At 39.3% G+C, this 14409-nt stretch overlaps 1 pseudogene; it reads right to left on the bottom strand.

Moving 5' to 3' along the window:
* Positions 1-13102: 13102 nt before the first annotated feature.
* LOC132490433 (dnaJ homolog subfamily C member 30, mitochondrial-like) lies at positions 13103-13797 on the bottom strand (annotated as a pseudogene).
* Positions 13798-14409: the final 612 nt, after the last annotated feature.

The following is a 14409-nucleotide window of genomic DNA, read 5'->3' as shown; positions in this document are numbered from 1 at the left end:
AGGCTTGACTTAATTCAGTGTGTTAAAAATATTAGTTTTGCAGATACAAAATACAATTTATTTATTCTGTAAATATTTACTGATATCTACTATGCACCAGGTGCCATTTCCAGCCACTGGGCATCTAGTAATAAATAAATGACTAATCAAGTGTAGAATAGTGCTAATGTCAAGAGGGGGAAAAATGGAGGGTTATACAATTCAAGGTCAAGTTAGATGCAATCTAGAATGAAGGTCATCATTCTCTATTCTTCCAGAAGACAAACAAGTCAATATTACAATTTTTGTATCTTTTACCCGGCTGCACCTTTGTTTTTGCTCTTGTCCTTTGTAAATTCAGTGTTCCATGGATAATATAATAGAAACCGAAGAGGAATGAACCAGAAAACCTAGAAATTTGGTTTCATCTCTCACACTAATTAACCTTGTGACCTTAAAGAAATTAGTTAAAATTTTCTGAGACTCAGTTTCCTAGGATAATTTATAGAGTTTTACTTAAGAGATAAAATAAAGCTTCATTACTGGAAGGGTATATTATAAACTGCATAAAGACAAAACAGTTGTAGCTTGTTTTGTGTGTGTCCACATGAACCTTATCAATGTCACATCCAGGAGAAATATTTCAGTTATAACAATTTACAGACAGCAATCATCACTGTGTGTATATTAGGCGATTTCACTATACTTCACTTCTCACTTCTTACTTTTCAGATCTATTTGTCTGAGTAGGGGATAAATATTAGTTGTAAAGGACAAAAACCAATAAATACATTATTCAGCTGAAAAAGTTATACTCAAAATACATATGTATAGTAACTTAAAATACCTACAGGACCTCATGTTTTACAGTCATCTTGTAAAGTTTCCCTTTTATGTTGTCTCAAAGGAACAGGTCAAGAATGCAAGGGCAGGGATCCCGTGGTGAAATTTAGTAGAGTTGTGGCTAATGGTGATATGAACAATTTGTCTTTTGAAGAAGTGACAAGACTGAAATTTTCTTCATTTCCGTAAAATATTTTTATTTGTCATCCTCCTTTTAAATACATGTATATATATACACGTATATATATACTCATGTATATATGTGCATATATATATGATACAATTGTATCATATGTATATATAAAATTGTATCATATATATATACACATATCCTCCTCTATCTTGTGGGAATGCTTTTCTCATCAAAAAAAGGATAGATAAATCCATTCCACCTGGGAAAAGTTCAAAAGTTTCTGTTGTTTAGTAAATAACCAAGTGAAGTTATAAATAGCATCACTGCTTTCTATACTATCTTTAAACTAATACAAGCATGTCCTTCCTCTAAACAACTGATCCATGTTAGCTCTTTTGAATGGATCTCCTAGTTAGTATTTTAAACTTTAATCTCTAAACCATTATCTTCTTCCTGGCTCAGCAGGAAATTCTGCCTGTCATTAAATCAGTAACTCCTTATGTTTATGACTACCAAGAACTGCAAAAGCCAGACTATGTGTGGAGTAAAACTTGTCTAATTAGCATCAGTCCACACATTACCATATGTTGACAATAGCCATTCAGAGGTTATATTACTTTGGCATCTGTGATGGATGACACAACCTAGAATCATTCTTATTATTTTATCTTCTTGCTATAACTTCTCAAGCATTTCTTTTCTTGACTTTACTTATTATTTTATTTTTATTTTTTTTACATTTCCTGAATTACTCTTAACATCATGCCCTTTAGGTGCCTCATTCTTGCTTCCTAAAGAGGAATCATAGGCAGTACTAAGTTCAAATATGCTAATATCTTTATATCATCAAACCTTTTACCTCCCTACTTTACAATTCTGTCTGTTGTTTTAGATCTACTTCAGAATCCACAGTTCATTGCTCAAGATAGCAGAAACTGAGAATTGTATAAAACCCAAACTACCATAGGTACAAGGGAAATAGGTAAAGGAGAAAAAAAGGGAAAGAAAAAAGCATGGTAGAAGAAGTGAACTATTCCTATTAAAATAACCTAATAGTTATTTAAACAAAGTCAACTCAACTAAAATTTATGAGGATGTTTCCTGGATTCAAATTTCTGAAAATTCTACTCTGCCATTTTGAAAACAAGAAGTAAAATATTTGGGCTTTTATTACCACTGTAAGGTGATAAATGTGTATTGATGTAACTCTTCTTGTGTAAGTGCAAGTAAATTTCAAATACCAGGCTGCATAAGTATTTTTCAGCCTTATGTAATGTTAAGATAATGTAGAATAAAGGTGAGCTTATTTTTTTTTTTTTTTTTGCGGTATGCGGGCCTCTCACTGTTGTGGCCTCCCCCGTTGCGGAGCACAGGCTCCGGACATGCAGGCTCCGGACGCGCAGGCTCAGCGGCCATGGCTCACGGGCCCAGCCGCTCCGCGGCATATGGGATCCTCCCAGACCGGGGCACGAACCCGTATCCCCTGCATCGGCAGGCGGACTCTCAACCACTTGCGCCACCAGGGAGGCCCGAGCTTATTTTTTAATCTGTCGATTAAGAAAATTTTAAACAAAGATATACACAAGCCATTGGTACTTGCTAATTGCACAAGTGATTCTGAATGAATGAGATCAATTGTTTAAAAAATTAATAATTGTCATGGGACATCTGTCATGTCCAGAATTCTCTCTTCATACTTTTTGATCATGTATTCTATACTAATTTTCATCTTAAATTAATATGCTTTAGATTTTAACTCATTTATCTTATTTGCCACACATATCATGTATTTACAGCCCTTTAAACTTTTTATGACTTATTTTCAGTTTGCATCAAGCTTATAGTTTAGAATCTAGAAGAGAGTTAACAAAATAGTTCCGTCTGTCACTGATTGGCTTTGTGGCCTTGGCTATCACTACTGAGTAATATATCATAACATATTTAATCTGGGCATCTGTTTCCTTCACTGTCATCATTCCAGTGAAACTTCTGGCTGGAGAACACAAAAACTAATAGTGTTTAATGAGACAAAAAATACAAATATATACATTTTCCTAAATGATAATAGGTGACAGTGTTTAAATCATTCAAAAGTTTATTTTTAAATAATCACCCCTAAGTGAATTTTGATTAGAAACATTGGTATGGTTTGAGGACAAAACTAAGATCCTAGATTATACACTCATCAAAGGGCAGGCAAAAAAAGAAAGAAAACCTTTTACCTTACCACTTACAACTTTCCCTATTGACAAAGGCCTGACTCTGGTAGTGTTTTGCACCCATCTTTGAAAAATTTAGGGGCTCTTTCTTGGAGGTGTCAACTGAAAAACATGCACAACCTAAAAGTTGAGAATTATGTTTTATTTGGCAGACAAAACTGAGGACTTAAGCCTGGGAAGGATCCTCCAGATAGCTCTGAGGAACTGCTCTGAAGAGGCAAGGGGGGGAGCGAGGATACATAGGAGTTTTTGCAAAAAAGACCAGATAGTACTGTTAATTAAAGAAAGCCATATACCTCAAGTTAATGAATTTAACACTTTTCTAGGTATGGGAAGTTGCAAGAGTCTGGGCTCACTGAAATCATTCTTTTGATATGATACCTAGGGCCAGTGGCCTGGTTTCCTCCTTGCTGAAGCCCCGCAGGGTACATCGTTCTGGGGTGGCTGCAGTGACTGCGGACTTGGCAGCCGGCAGCCCATTTGTCTCCACCCTGAGTTCCCTCACGGCTCACCATCTGGGGTGGCTTTAGTGGCTTGATGGCTGCAACATCCTTTGTTAACTGACATGGCAGGCAGCATTTTTTCATTCACAGAATGTCCAGTCCCCCTAAAACATACATTTTCCCTGGATTATTCCTCTTCTCTAGGTACCCTTCCTTGGCTGGTAAACACAAATTACAACACACTTTTAAACCAATTGTTTTGCTTACCTACTCTTTAAGATTTGGTACACAGGTGGATAATTATACAAAGAATAGTTACAGAGCCCAGATATGTCATAAGTCCGGTTTAGATAATGAGTTACTTAGAAATTCCTGGCTCTGAATTGTTCATTGCCTCTTTCTGTTTTATTGCTGAACCAAATTGTTTTCTAAAAGAAATGTGAAATATATTCCAATTTTGAACACTTTCTACCTAAATCCAAATAAAAACCTATATGAATTTCTCTTCCACCATAAAATTGTCAAGAACACTCCACTTTTGCTGTGCCTCCATTTCCTAATTTCTTGACTTAATCCCATGATGCAGGTTCTGACTTCTCACAAGTGCTCTAGTTGAAGTTAACCAGTGATCTCCTTTTGTAAACTGCAAAGGTTTTCTTCGTGATCATCACCCCTAATTTTTCCAAACTGTGTGACTTCTCCTTGAAATTGTTCCCTGATCTCACAGTCATTACAGGGTTCCAGTTCTACCCATTACTCTCTATTTACCACTTCTGTTTCCTGGGTCCTCTCACTTCAGTCATTGTTGAAATTGTGCCACAGGACTCATATGTTTTATCCCTCTGCTCTTCATTTATTTTTTCCCTTGGAGGTTTCATATCTTCTAAAGATTTCAGCTATAAACTCCACTGAAATGATTTCTAAATTTACCAAATTTCTCTGGTTCAGCCCCATATAAAAGTTGTTTTCAATGGAATGTCTGATCATTGTCTCAAACTCCCAATGTTGATCAAAGACATCAAAATTTTCCCCAGACTTGGTTCTCCCACAAACAGCTTTATTTTCCCCTAATGGAGCTTTCATTTTCTAAGTTTTCAGCTCACATTCTTGCAATTTTTCCTGACTCTTTTTTTCCAATCTGCTTAATTATTACATTCAGTAAATTCCTGCACTGCTTGCTGCTTTCATTTTCCCCTTTCCATTCCCAGTGCTGTTATCTTCTTCTAGTCCGAGTGACCTAGACTCATACATATATGGCTAATTTAATGGTCTCCTCAGCTGTCTTCTTGCCCCCTTAAATACGCCCTACCCACTGCTGCCAGAAGAACCTTTCTAAAGCATTAGCTTTTGCATGAGTCACTGTATAAAAAGTTTGTCAAAAGTTCCACCATTTCTACCATGCAAAACAAGACCGAATGTACTCATCTTCCTAAATGTGTTTCTTTTCAACCTCATTTCTTTCAACTAAAGATATGCAAAACTATATTCAAGAAAACTGTTCTAACATTATTTATTTTCTTAATATTAAAAAAAATGTATTTCAAATATCTGTACCTTTTTACTTATAGAAAAGATCTATGATTTACTCATTAGTGTCTGACTATGCTATTTGCATAACTGAAACTATTTTTATGATGTTCACTACAGGAGGAATGAGTATATTTCTTTTTTTAATCTTTTTTTTTTTTTTTTTTTTTTGTAAACATTCTGAGTTTCCAAATGGATCTTAAGCACCTTGGATGCAGAAACCTAGACAAATACTTCACTGTTACATCAACTTCTTCAAAAATTCTTCATCGTTAAAGATGAAAACAGTAATAATAAAAAAGAGAAATGAGAAATTGAAAGAGAAAGTAGGAGGTTCCTACCAGTTCATAAAATTAATATTTCAACAAATTCCTCTGTAACTGCCCTAAACTAGGCCAAATTAAATTCAGAAAGTTGACATATCTCTTTTTTAAAAATTTTGAATGTTTGTTTGTCAACTTTATTGCTAATTGCTTCTCACATCTCATTTATTTTTTACTTTCATATAGACTTTATATTGAGTGAATCATATTGAGGCCTTGGAACCACCATTTTAAACAATCTTTTAAATTCTAACCCTTAGATCAATGTTTTCAAGTGGTTATTGGGTACATTCCTTTTTTTTTTTTTGTCAGCTTGACTAAAGTTGAGGGCAAGATATAAACAATTTAAACACAACATCCACAGAAACATAATAAAAGGAAAAAATTAAAATATAAGCTAATGGGAGGCTTGCCACAAAATAGAGAAATGTAATCCACATTGAAAATGAGTCCAATTTTTGGTTAGTGAACCTTGCATTTATATTGATTTCCATCATAATTTTAAATAAAAAAATCTTAGGAAGTTTGGGATTGACTGTTATATTTAAATATAACACACTGTTATATTTAAAATGGAAGAACAACAAGGACCTACTGTATAGCACAGGGAACTCTGCTCAATATTCTGTAACAACCTAATTGGGAAAAGAATTTGAAAAAGAATAGATACATGTATTTGTATAACTGAATCACTTTGCAGTATACCTGAAACTAACACAACATTTTTTATCAACTGTACTCCAATATAAATAAAAAGTTAAAAAAAATCTTTCAGATTATGTTTTTATCCAGTTATTATTAAAGCAAACCAAAAATTTTAAATTTAGTTTTAAATCATTTAAATCAGTGTTTAATAATGAGTTGCAATAAATATTAAAAAAAATGTTTGTTATAAATTAAAGTTTTACCTATACTCTATTACAACTATTAGTTGAAGCTCTGTGTAGAGGCTTCTTGGAACAAAGCAAACAAACAAATGGCAGTCTATTTTTTGCAAGGACTTTACTTGAAACTCAGGCTAATTAAAGATACAATTGCAATATAAGCTCTTTTTAAAAATTTGGATGTTACAGTAATTCTCTTTTTAGATTGTCATTATATGTTTAAATTGTGTTTAAAGCACATCATGATGTTCTAAATCTATGCAGTAGATCAAAGCTAAGCTCTCTCAAAATAAATCAGCTAATTTCAACATCAGATGTGTTTCTAGTTTGAAGGTTAAACTTCCAGTTTTAAGCTATCAAGGGACACTTAAATACTTTGACTCTAATCAACATAATATCATAGAATTCTAGATATGGAGTAGAACTTAGAGATATCTATTTCAACCCCCTCATTTTACATGGCTGCAGTATTCAGAGATTAAAATGGAGCTTGCCCAATGTCTCACAACATTTCTGATAAAGATAAGAGGCTAATCAGGTGTTCTGGCTCCTAGTTTAATTCTCTTTTCATCATAATCTTTTTGGAGGTGGACAGTAAGAATCAGTTCTGTATCTCACTAGAGTCAAATGGAAGCCTCTTTGGGAGTTCTTTGCCCCGTAATTGAACTGAGGACAGACAGTAAATCAAATATCTGAAAAGAGACTGTAATACAGAATGTATAAAGAATTCTTACAACTCAACAATAAAAAATACAGATATTAACTCAATTTAAAAATGGGTAAATATTTGAATAGACATTTCTGCAAAGAAGATATTCAAATGTTAACAAGCATGGGAAAAAGTTGCTCAACATCATTTTTCATTAGGGAATGAAAATTAAAAACACAATGTGACCATTCACACCCACTAGAATGGCTATAATAAAGAGGGTTAGTGAGGATCTGGAGAAATTGGAACCCTCATATATTATTTGTGGGGATTTTAAATATTGTAATTCCTTTGGAAAACAGCTTGGCATGCCTCAAAAAGCCTACTGCATCTATCTCACCTTTCACCGTGGCTCCAATGTAGGACAAGCACAAGTAGACTTCAGTTTTTATACAACCCAGGAATCGGGAGCTAGAGAGTGTGATGTGTGCCCATACCACCATCCAGTCTCTCTGCTCAAGACTTTATCTGCTCTAGTGATGTAAATAAGGGCAGGCCAGCAAGTAAGATAACTACTGTGATGTCCACTTTTGGAAGTAGATGTCAGTCTGTGCAGGAAAGGGTTAACTCAGCAGACTTGTGTTGCTCAAATCTGCACATTCCCAAGAAAGAGTGTCTTCAGGACTGGCTGTTGGCTGGCTCCTGGGAGGTGAGTGTTGAGTCCTTGGAACAGTCTACCTGATAAGAGTGTTTTTTTATGCCTAGAGGCATTGAGATTCTAGGTACAACTACATTTAGATAATTTATGATAGCAATGTGATTTATGGTGAATGCATGCTTTTGTCTCTGTGACTGGCAGCTGAGTAGCTAAGGTCAGCCCATGTAGACGCAGCATGTATACATGACTGACTCTTAGGACAAAACCTAAACACCAAGACTCTACTGAGCTTCCATGGTTGGCAGCACTTTGTGTGTGTTGTCACAGATCATTGCTGGGAGAATTAAGCATGTCCATGTGACTCCACTGGGAAAGGACACCTGAAAGCTTCTGCCTTGATTCTCCTGCCTTGATCACCTCATGCAACTTACCCATTAGCTGATTTTAATCTGTATCCTTTCACTGTCATAAATCATAATTATGAGTGTGACAACTTTTTAAAATCCCCTGAGGCCTTCTAGTGAATCACCAAACCTGAGGATGCTTTGGGAATGCCTAACACACAGTCATTCCAAGGCATCTTCTTGAGCCCCTTTCTAAGGACAGAGAGGGTGGTGAACTGAATGTACAACAAATGACCCTCCTTTCTCAAACATGAAGGTATATACTTGTGAATTTGGGAGGACGAGTTCTTTCCATGAACAGCGAACATCACATTGCCAAGAATGGTAAGAAAATGGTTTTCTAGAGTGCTGGTGGTGATGCAATTTGGATGCAATATTGGAAATATATATATATATATATATATATATATATACATATTTTTCCTATGTTTCAATATTTTATTTCCTAGGCTTTAACCTAGAGGAACACTTGCATATGTTCAAGAGGAAATGTGCATTATTGTACATTATAAGAGCATTAAAAACCTTGGGAATAATAAAAATGTTTGTTACAAGGGGAATGGCTATTTAATACTACAGAACAGTTAAAAAATAATAGGATAGGGACTTCCCTGGTGGTCCAGTGGTAAAGAATCTGCCCTTAGTTGTGTCCCACAACTAAGCCCTCAGAACACAACTACTGAGCTCACAAGCCTCAACTAGAGAGTCTGCGTGCTGCAAACTACACAGCCCACACACTCTGGAGCCTAGGTGCCACAAATAGAGAGAGAAAAACCCACATACCACATCTAGAGAGAAGACTGCATGCCACAAGGAAAGATCCCACATGCCTCAACGAAGATCCCACCTGCTGCAACTAAGACCTGATGCAGCCAAAAATAAATAAGGATAAAAATAAATAAATAAATAAATCTTAAAAAAATAATAGGATAAATCTTCATATTTTAGATTAAGAAAATTAGATAGTTGCTATAAGTGAATAGCCACAGATTCAGAACCCCTTGAATGAAGCAGGGCTGGGTCTCCTTGAGGAAGTACCCTGTTACAATGACAAAAATTTATACTGCTAATCTTTCTCCAGCCTTCCTGAAAGGACCTATGGCCTTTTACCAGGATGACTGTGCACTGGGGAAGGGAAAACCATCAAACTTTTCAAGGATTACTATGCATCAGCTCTGACTTGATACTAATTTTACAGACCCACAACATCACTGTGGTCCACCAGTCAGAGTAGGGGTTTGCTTGTGGAGGTCAAGTGATCAATGGAGTTTGGACTGAGGCCCATGTCACAGTGGGTCCAGCAGATCCCTGAACCCATTCTGGGATTATTTCCCAGTTCTGGAATGAATACTTGAGTAGTTATACTCAACAACTGACAAAAATCTCATATATATATATATATATATATATATATATATATATATATATGAGATTTATGTAGATATATATATATATAAACACATAATATATATATACACACATACATATATACCTTCTAGGGCTATGTAGATATACATGAATCCTGAGAAAGGCTACCTCTGGGAGACTGGGGTTGATGAACAAAGCAGATATTAACCTTATATGTAATGCTTTTAATTTTGTATTACAAAAAAGTGTATTCATTATTAGACTTTTAATTAAAATTAATTATTTTTAAACTGAGGATCCTAAAGTGACTAGGGTTATTTAACTTGGGTAGCTGAAAGCTAAATGAGTTCTTAAAAATCATTTTAAAATTCATCCATTTTTATAGGAGTATATATAAATAATTCCTCATTATCACCCAGGTTACATCTCAAGGGTGTGGAAATAATTTTTGTCTTAAATACTGTATGTCAGATAGTATCATGAGCTTCATGAAGATGAATAGTAAAATAAATTGCTTATGAAAACTGGAATCCTCTTCTGTGGAAGTCCTTAAAAACACTCTTAATAGTCTGGAATAAGGTAAGTATGTGGGCTTCCCTGGTGGCGCAGTGGTTGGGAGTCCGCCTGCCAATGCAGGAAACACGGGTTCGTGTCCCGGTCCGGGAGGATCCCACATTCCACTGAGCGGCTGGGCCCATGAGCCATGGCCGCTGAGCCTGTGCATCCGGAGCCTGTGCTCCACAATGGGAGAGGCCACAACAGTGAGAGGCCCGCGTACCATACACACACAAAAAAAAGACAAGTACGTGTACTGAATGAATTGTTTTAGAATGGTGTACATTATAAATTGATGGACATTTCTAACCATTTCTTTTCAATATTTCATATGAAAAAACAACAACAACAAAAAACCCCAAAATCAACCAAAAGTAAAACATACCCTGAACCAGCATGGGGATCCAATCACACAGCCTTTCCAAGTAATTTTCATGAGCCCCCTTCCAAGGACTGTGGGGGATGAACCAGATGTCCAATGCCCTCCCCTCTCAAACAGGAAGACACCTGCTTGTGGTCTAGGGAGGATTGAAGCTAAGTGCATTGACCATCACCTATGAGACATTATTTGCATGACCATCTTGTGCTTTGCAATGATGACCTGATAACTGTTTTACTTGGCCAACTTTTCTATAACATTTTCTAAAACTCAACATAAATCCTGTAATATGTTAAAACTTAATAAAATGCACATTTATTCACAAAGGGTATACAGTCCAAGTGAAGTGCAAAATGGCAACGTAATAATTAAATCAACTTTCCAATGAAGAAATAGGAAAAACAAACTTGATACTAATATAGTTTTTAAAATGAAGATTAAAAGCCCATCCAAGTTGGTCAGCCTTTCCCAAGTGGTTTTTTTTTTTTTTTTGGATGGTTAATAAATTTTATTGACTATGCTGTTTGGAGTTGCATGGAATGTTCCAGAAGTTTCACAGAGTCTGGACCCCACCACCGCAAACCTTCTTGGTCTACTTCCATGTTCTGGGGCCCAAAGGAATGTGCTTGGCTGTGATCTTCACTGAGAGAAAACAAACTTGAGAGATCTATGTCAAAGAGCCCATGAGAAAGATCCCAGATATCACAGACCACTAGTGCTTTTACAAGCAAAACCCAAAAGAACCCCAACCCCATTTGATCAAAACTTTGATAGAATCTTGCCCCAAGGACACTCTGTTATGCCCCAACTCCTTGGTTGAGAATCACCAACCTCTGTACATTTTACTAAGCTTCACTTCCTGTAGTTTGTGTTTTGAAAAGAACAGACTTTCCCTCTTGTTTTCCAAATATGAAACATAGTAACATTAAATGTTTTTTTTTTAAGTACATATGCCCTTCCCCCCAAACCAAGGTTCTGTGAGCCCAGCATGTCTGAACCAGAGTGGGCTTAAATCTCTACTACTGAATCATATGGTTACTGCAAAGCCATGACTAAGAGTTTGCCCCCAACCTCCAAGGCTAGAGAAAACAGAATCGTTCCCAAGACCAAGTTGCACTAGCTATGGGTTTATCCCAATTTATCCAAGGATCGCACACAAAAGATTGAGTGCAGGAACGGGTGATAATATTGCAAAGCACCTCTGGCTTTGTTTAGAACCTACTTAGGTCCTTACCCTTGTAGAAGAGCTCCTGCAAAGGTTTTCCTACCCCACAGCTTTACACTCAACAGTGCATGCACACTGAGTACCTGCCATCTCACAGCTAAGCCACACCCCACGTGCAGTGATTCATGGTTAAGAGAACTGGATTACCACAGCTCTAGCCAAGTGATAACCCACTGTACCAATTAGGAAAAGAGGGGAAAGATACCCCAGAAAAACCCTCAGCCAGCTCTGAATAAGGAAGCGTGTTTCCATCTTGTGCCTCCTGTCACTCAAAAGTCCAGTCTACTCAAACTCCCCCAATTCCCACAGCCTCAAGTAGCCATGTTTCAAGGACTTGGCTTGTAGGGCCTGCAATAAGCACTGCCAGAGAAACAGGAGGCTGGGCCACACTCAGGCAACTCACACTCCCAGTTTGTTGTTCTATTTCTGGGAAGGAAGGAGCTGCACAGTTAGCAATGGGTCTGGCTGGTCAAGGGATGACCAGGTGCCAGGACAAACCTGACTCTATTGGCACTATATCTATATCTATATATCTATAGCTATCTCTCTCTCTCTCTCTCTCTCTCTCTCTCTCTCTCTCTATATATATATATATATATATATATATATATATTTTCTCACTGCTGCAGCATGTGGGATCCTAGTTCTCCAACCAGGGATGGAACCTGTGCCCCCTGCAGTGGAAGCGCAGAGTCTTAACCACTGGACCGCCAGGGAAGTCCTTGGCATCATACTTCAATCACTGAGCCTATTAGAACATGGATAATCAAGTGTGACAAACCGAAAGAGAGCCAACGATTTGCTCCTCTGTCATCACGCCCACAGAGTACCTTCTCCGAGGTCATACATTACATAAGCATGGGCACAGGAAGGCTCATTCCTTACGCTCATGACCTTGCTTTCTTTCCCACTCCCACTCACCGCCAACACAAGGCAGAGTGGGGGTCTGACCACCAAAGAATGGCCACGTTCCCACAGATCACATCCTTACCCTACGCTGTGTCTCACCTGTGGCTTGGGGAACTCACAGAAAGACAAGTGTCTTATAACCCCAGAATTTTTCTTTTGGCAGTCACAATGAGTAACATTGCACGTTTCAAGGTTACAGAGGTGCCCCACGCTACACACGTGGGGCAGGAACAGACGAGTGTTGCTAGGAGGAAAGCCACAGGAAAAGCCACAGGAAAGCCACAGCAAGTGTTCCAGAAATTGACAACATCTGGAAGCAGGCACCCCAGGGCCTCCAGGAAACCCCTCCCTCTCGGGCTTTCGGGACTCCTCATTGGGGGCCTTTTTCTTGGGCATGGAAAAGCCTCCTTTTCTGGACCAGAGCGGTAGGGATGTGCAGGTCAATGGCTAAGCTGGCCGGGTGGGGAAGGGGAAGGGGAGAGCAGTTCCTTCGGATCCCAGCAGTGGTAGACAACGGTAGACGGTGGAAGGCAACGGGTTCAAGGTGACAGGAAAGGCCAATTCTTGGGGGCGGGGGGCTGCTCTCCTTCCCTCCGCTCTCCGATTAAAAACGAAAGCCCAGGATGATGAAGACTGCGCAGAACCAAGACGAAAGCCATCTCTCGGCTCTCGTCCCAGCATAAGCCCTTCTTGGCCCGGTCCTCCTGCTGCTGGCGAAGAGCCTCCCGCCGGGCGCTCAGGCGCCGCTCGCGCTCCAGCTGCTCGCCGTCGTGAGCCCGGTAGGAGGCGTCAAAGTCGAGCGTGGTGCGGTTGGCTCCCGACGAGGCCTGAGCGCGGCCCTGGGTCACAGAGGCGGGCGGCATGGGTGCGCGGCGAGTCGGGGTCGGCGGCGGGTGTCTTGGAGGACCGGACCCCGGGGCCGCGCAGGTTCTCGTCGCTGAGCAGGCCGCGGTCCTACCTGCGACGCTGGGTGGTACTGCCCAGCACCACGTAGGCCTGGGAGATCTGCGTGAAGCGCTCGGCAGCCTCGGCGCTCCCCGAGTTGTGGTCCGGGTGGTAGAGGAAGCGCTGCCGGTAGTCAGCTGCCTTGATCTGCGCCTGCGTGGCCGTGGAGGGGACGCCGAGCAGCTCGTAGAGCGCCGTGCGCGAGTAGGGGCCGTCGCTCCGGGAATAAGCCCTCGCTTCCAGGCCCAGGCCCGATCCCGAGTTTGGTGGAAACCCCCGGGCCTGCCACACACTCCATAGTAACAGCCGCGACCCCCAAATGGTGTTTTGATCAAGCCCAGCGATATTTCGCATTCTACTGGAGTACATCTGTAAACAGGTCTCCACATCCAGGGAAAGGCCTGATTCCACCCACACAGTTTTGTAAACCTTCGGGATTCTACGTGTGGTATCCCTCAGTTATTAAATGGAAGCCTGTGTGCTTTTACTGTATCCTTGTCACTGTGTGGATTTCTCCACTTCAACATAAGGCATCATTTTGTCTTAGACAAGCAACAGCATCTTCTGATTTAAACTGCAAAATATAACAGATGAAAGAATTTACTAAAATAAGAATTGTGGGCCTTGAGAATCCTTTTTCATAACCCCCTCTAGGACACATCCACAAGTGGCAGCATGTAGCCCTGTTTTGGGTAGGCATCCATGTTTCTGTTTCAGAGGCAGTTTTGTACTAGTAACAGCTGCAGCTTAAAAGGAGGAAGCTCACCCACACATAAACCAACCCTATCATTTTACTTAGTCAATATTCCTACAAGAAAAAATTAATTTTGTTGGTATGTGACTACAGACTCTAAACAAAACCCCTTATAAACAATCAGACCTTGGGCCTCCCTGGTGGCGCAAGTGGTTGAGAGTCCGCCTGCCGATGCAGGGGATACGGGTTCGTGCCCCGGTCTGGGAGGATCC

Source organism: Mesoplodon densirostris, chromosome 5 (assembly GCF_025265405.1).
Source record: "Mesoplodon densirostris isolate mMesDen1 chromosome 5, mMesDen1 primary haplotype, whole genome shotgun sequence".
Classification (NCBI taxonomy): domain Eukaryota; kingdom Metazoa; phylum Chordata; class Mammalia; order Artiodactyla; family Ziphiidae; genus Mesoplodon; species Mesoplodon densirostris.
The sequence above is the reverse complement of the archived record's forward strand: the minus strand, read 5'-3'. Positions and strand labels throughout refer to the sequence as shown.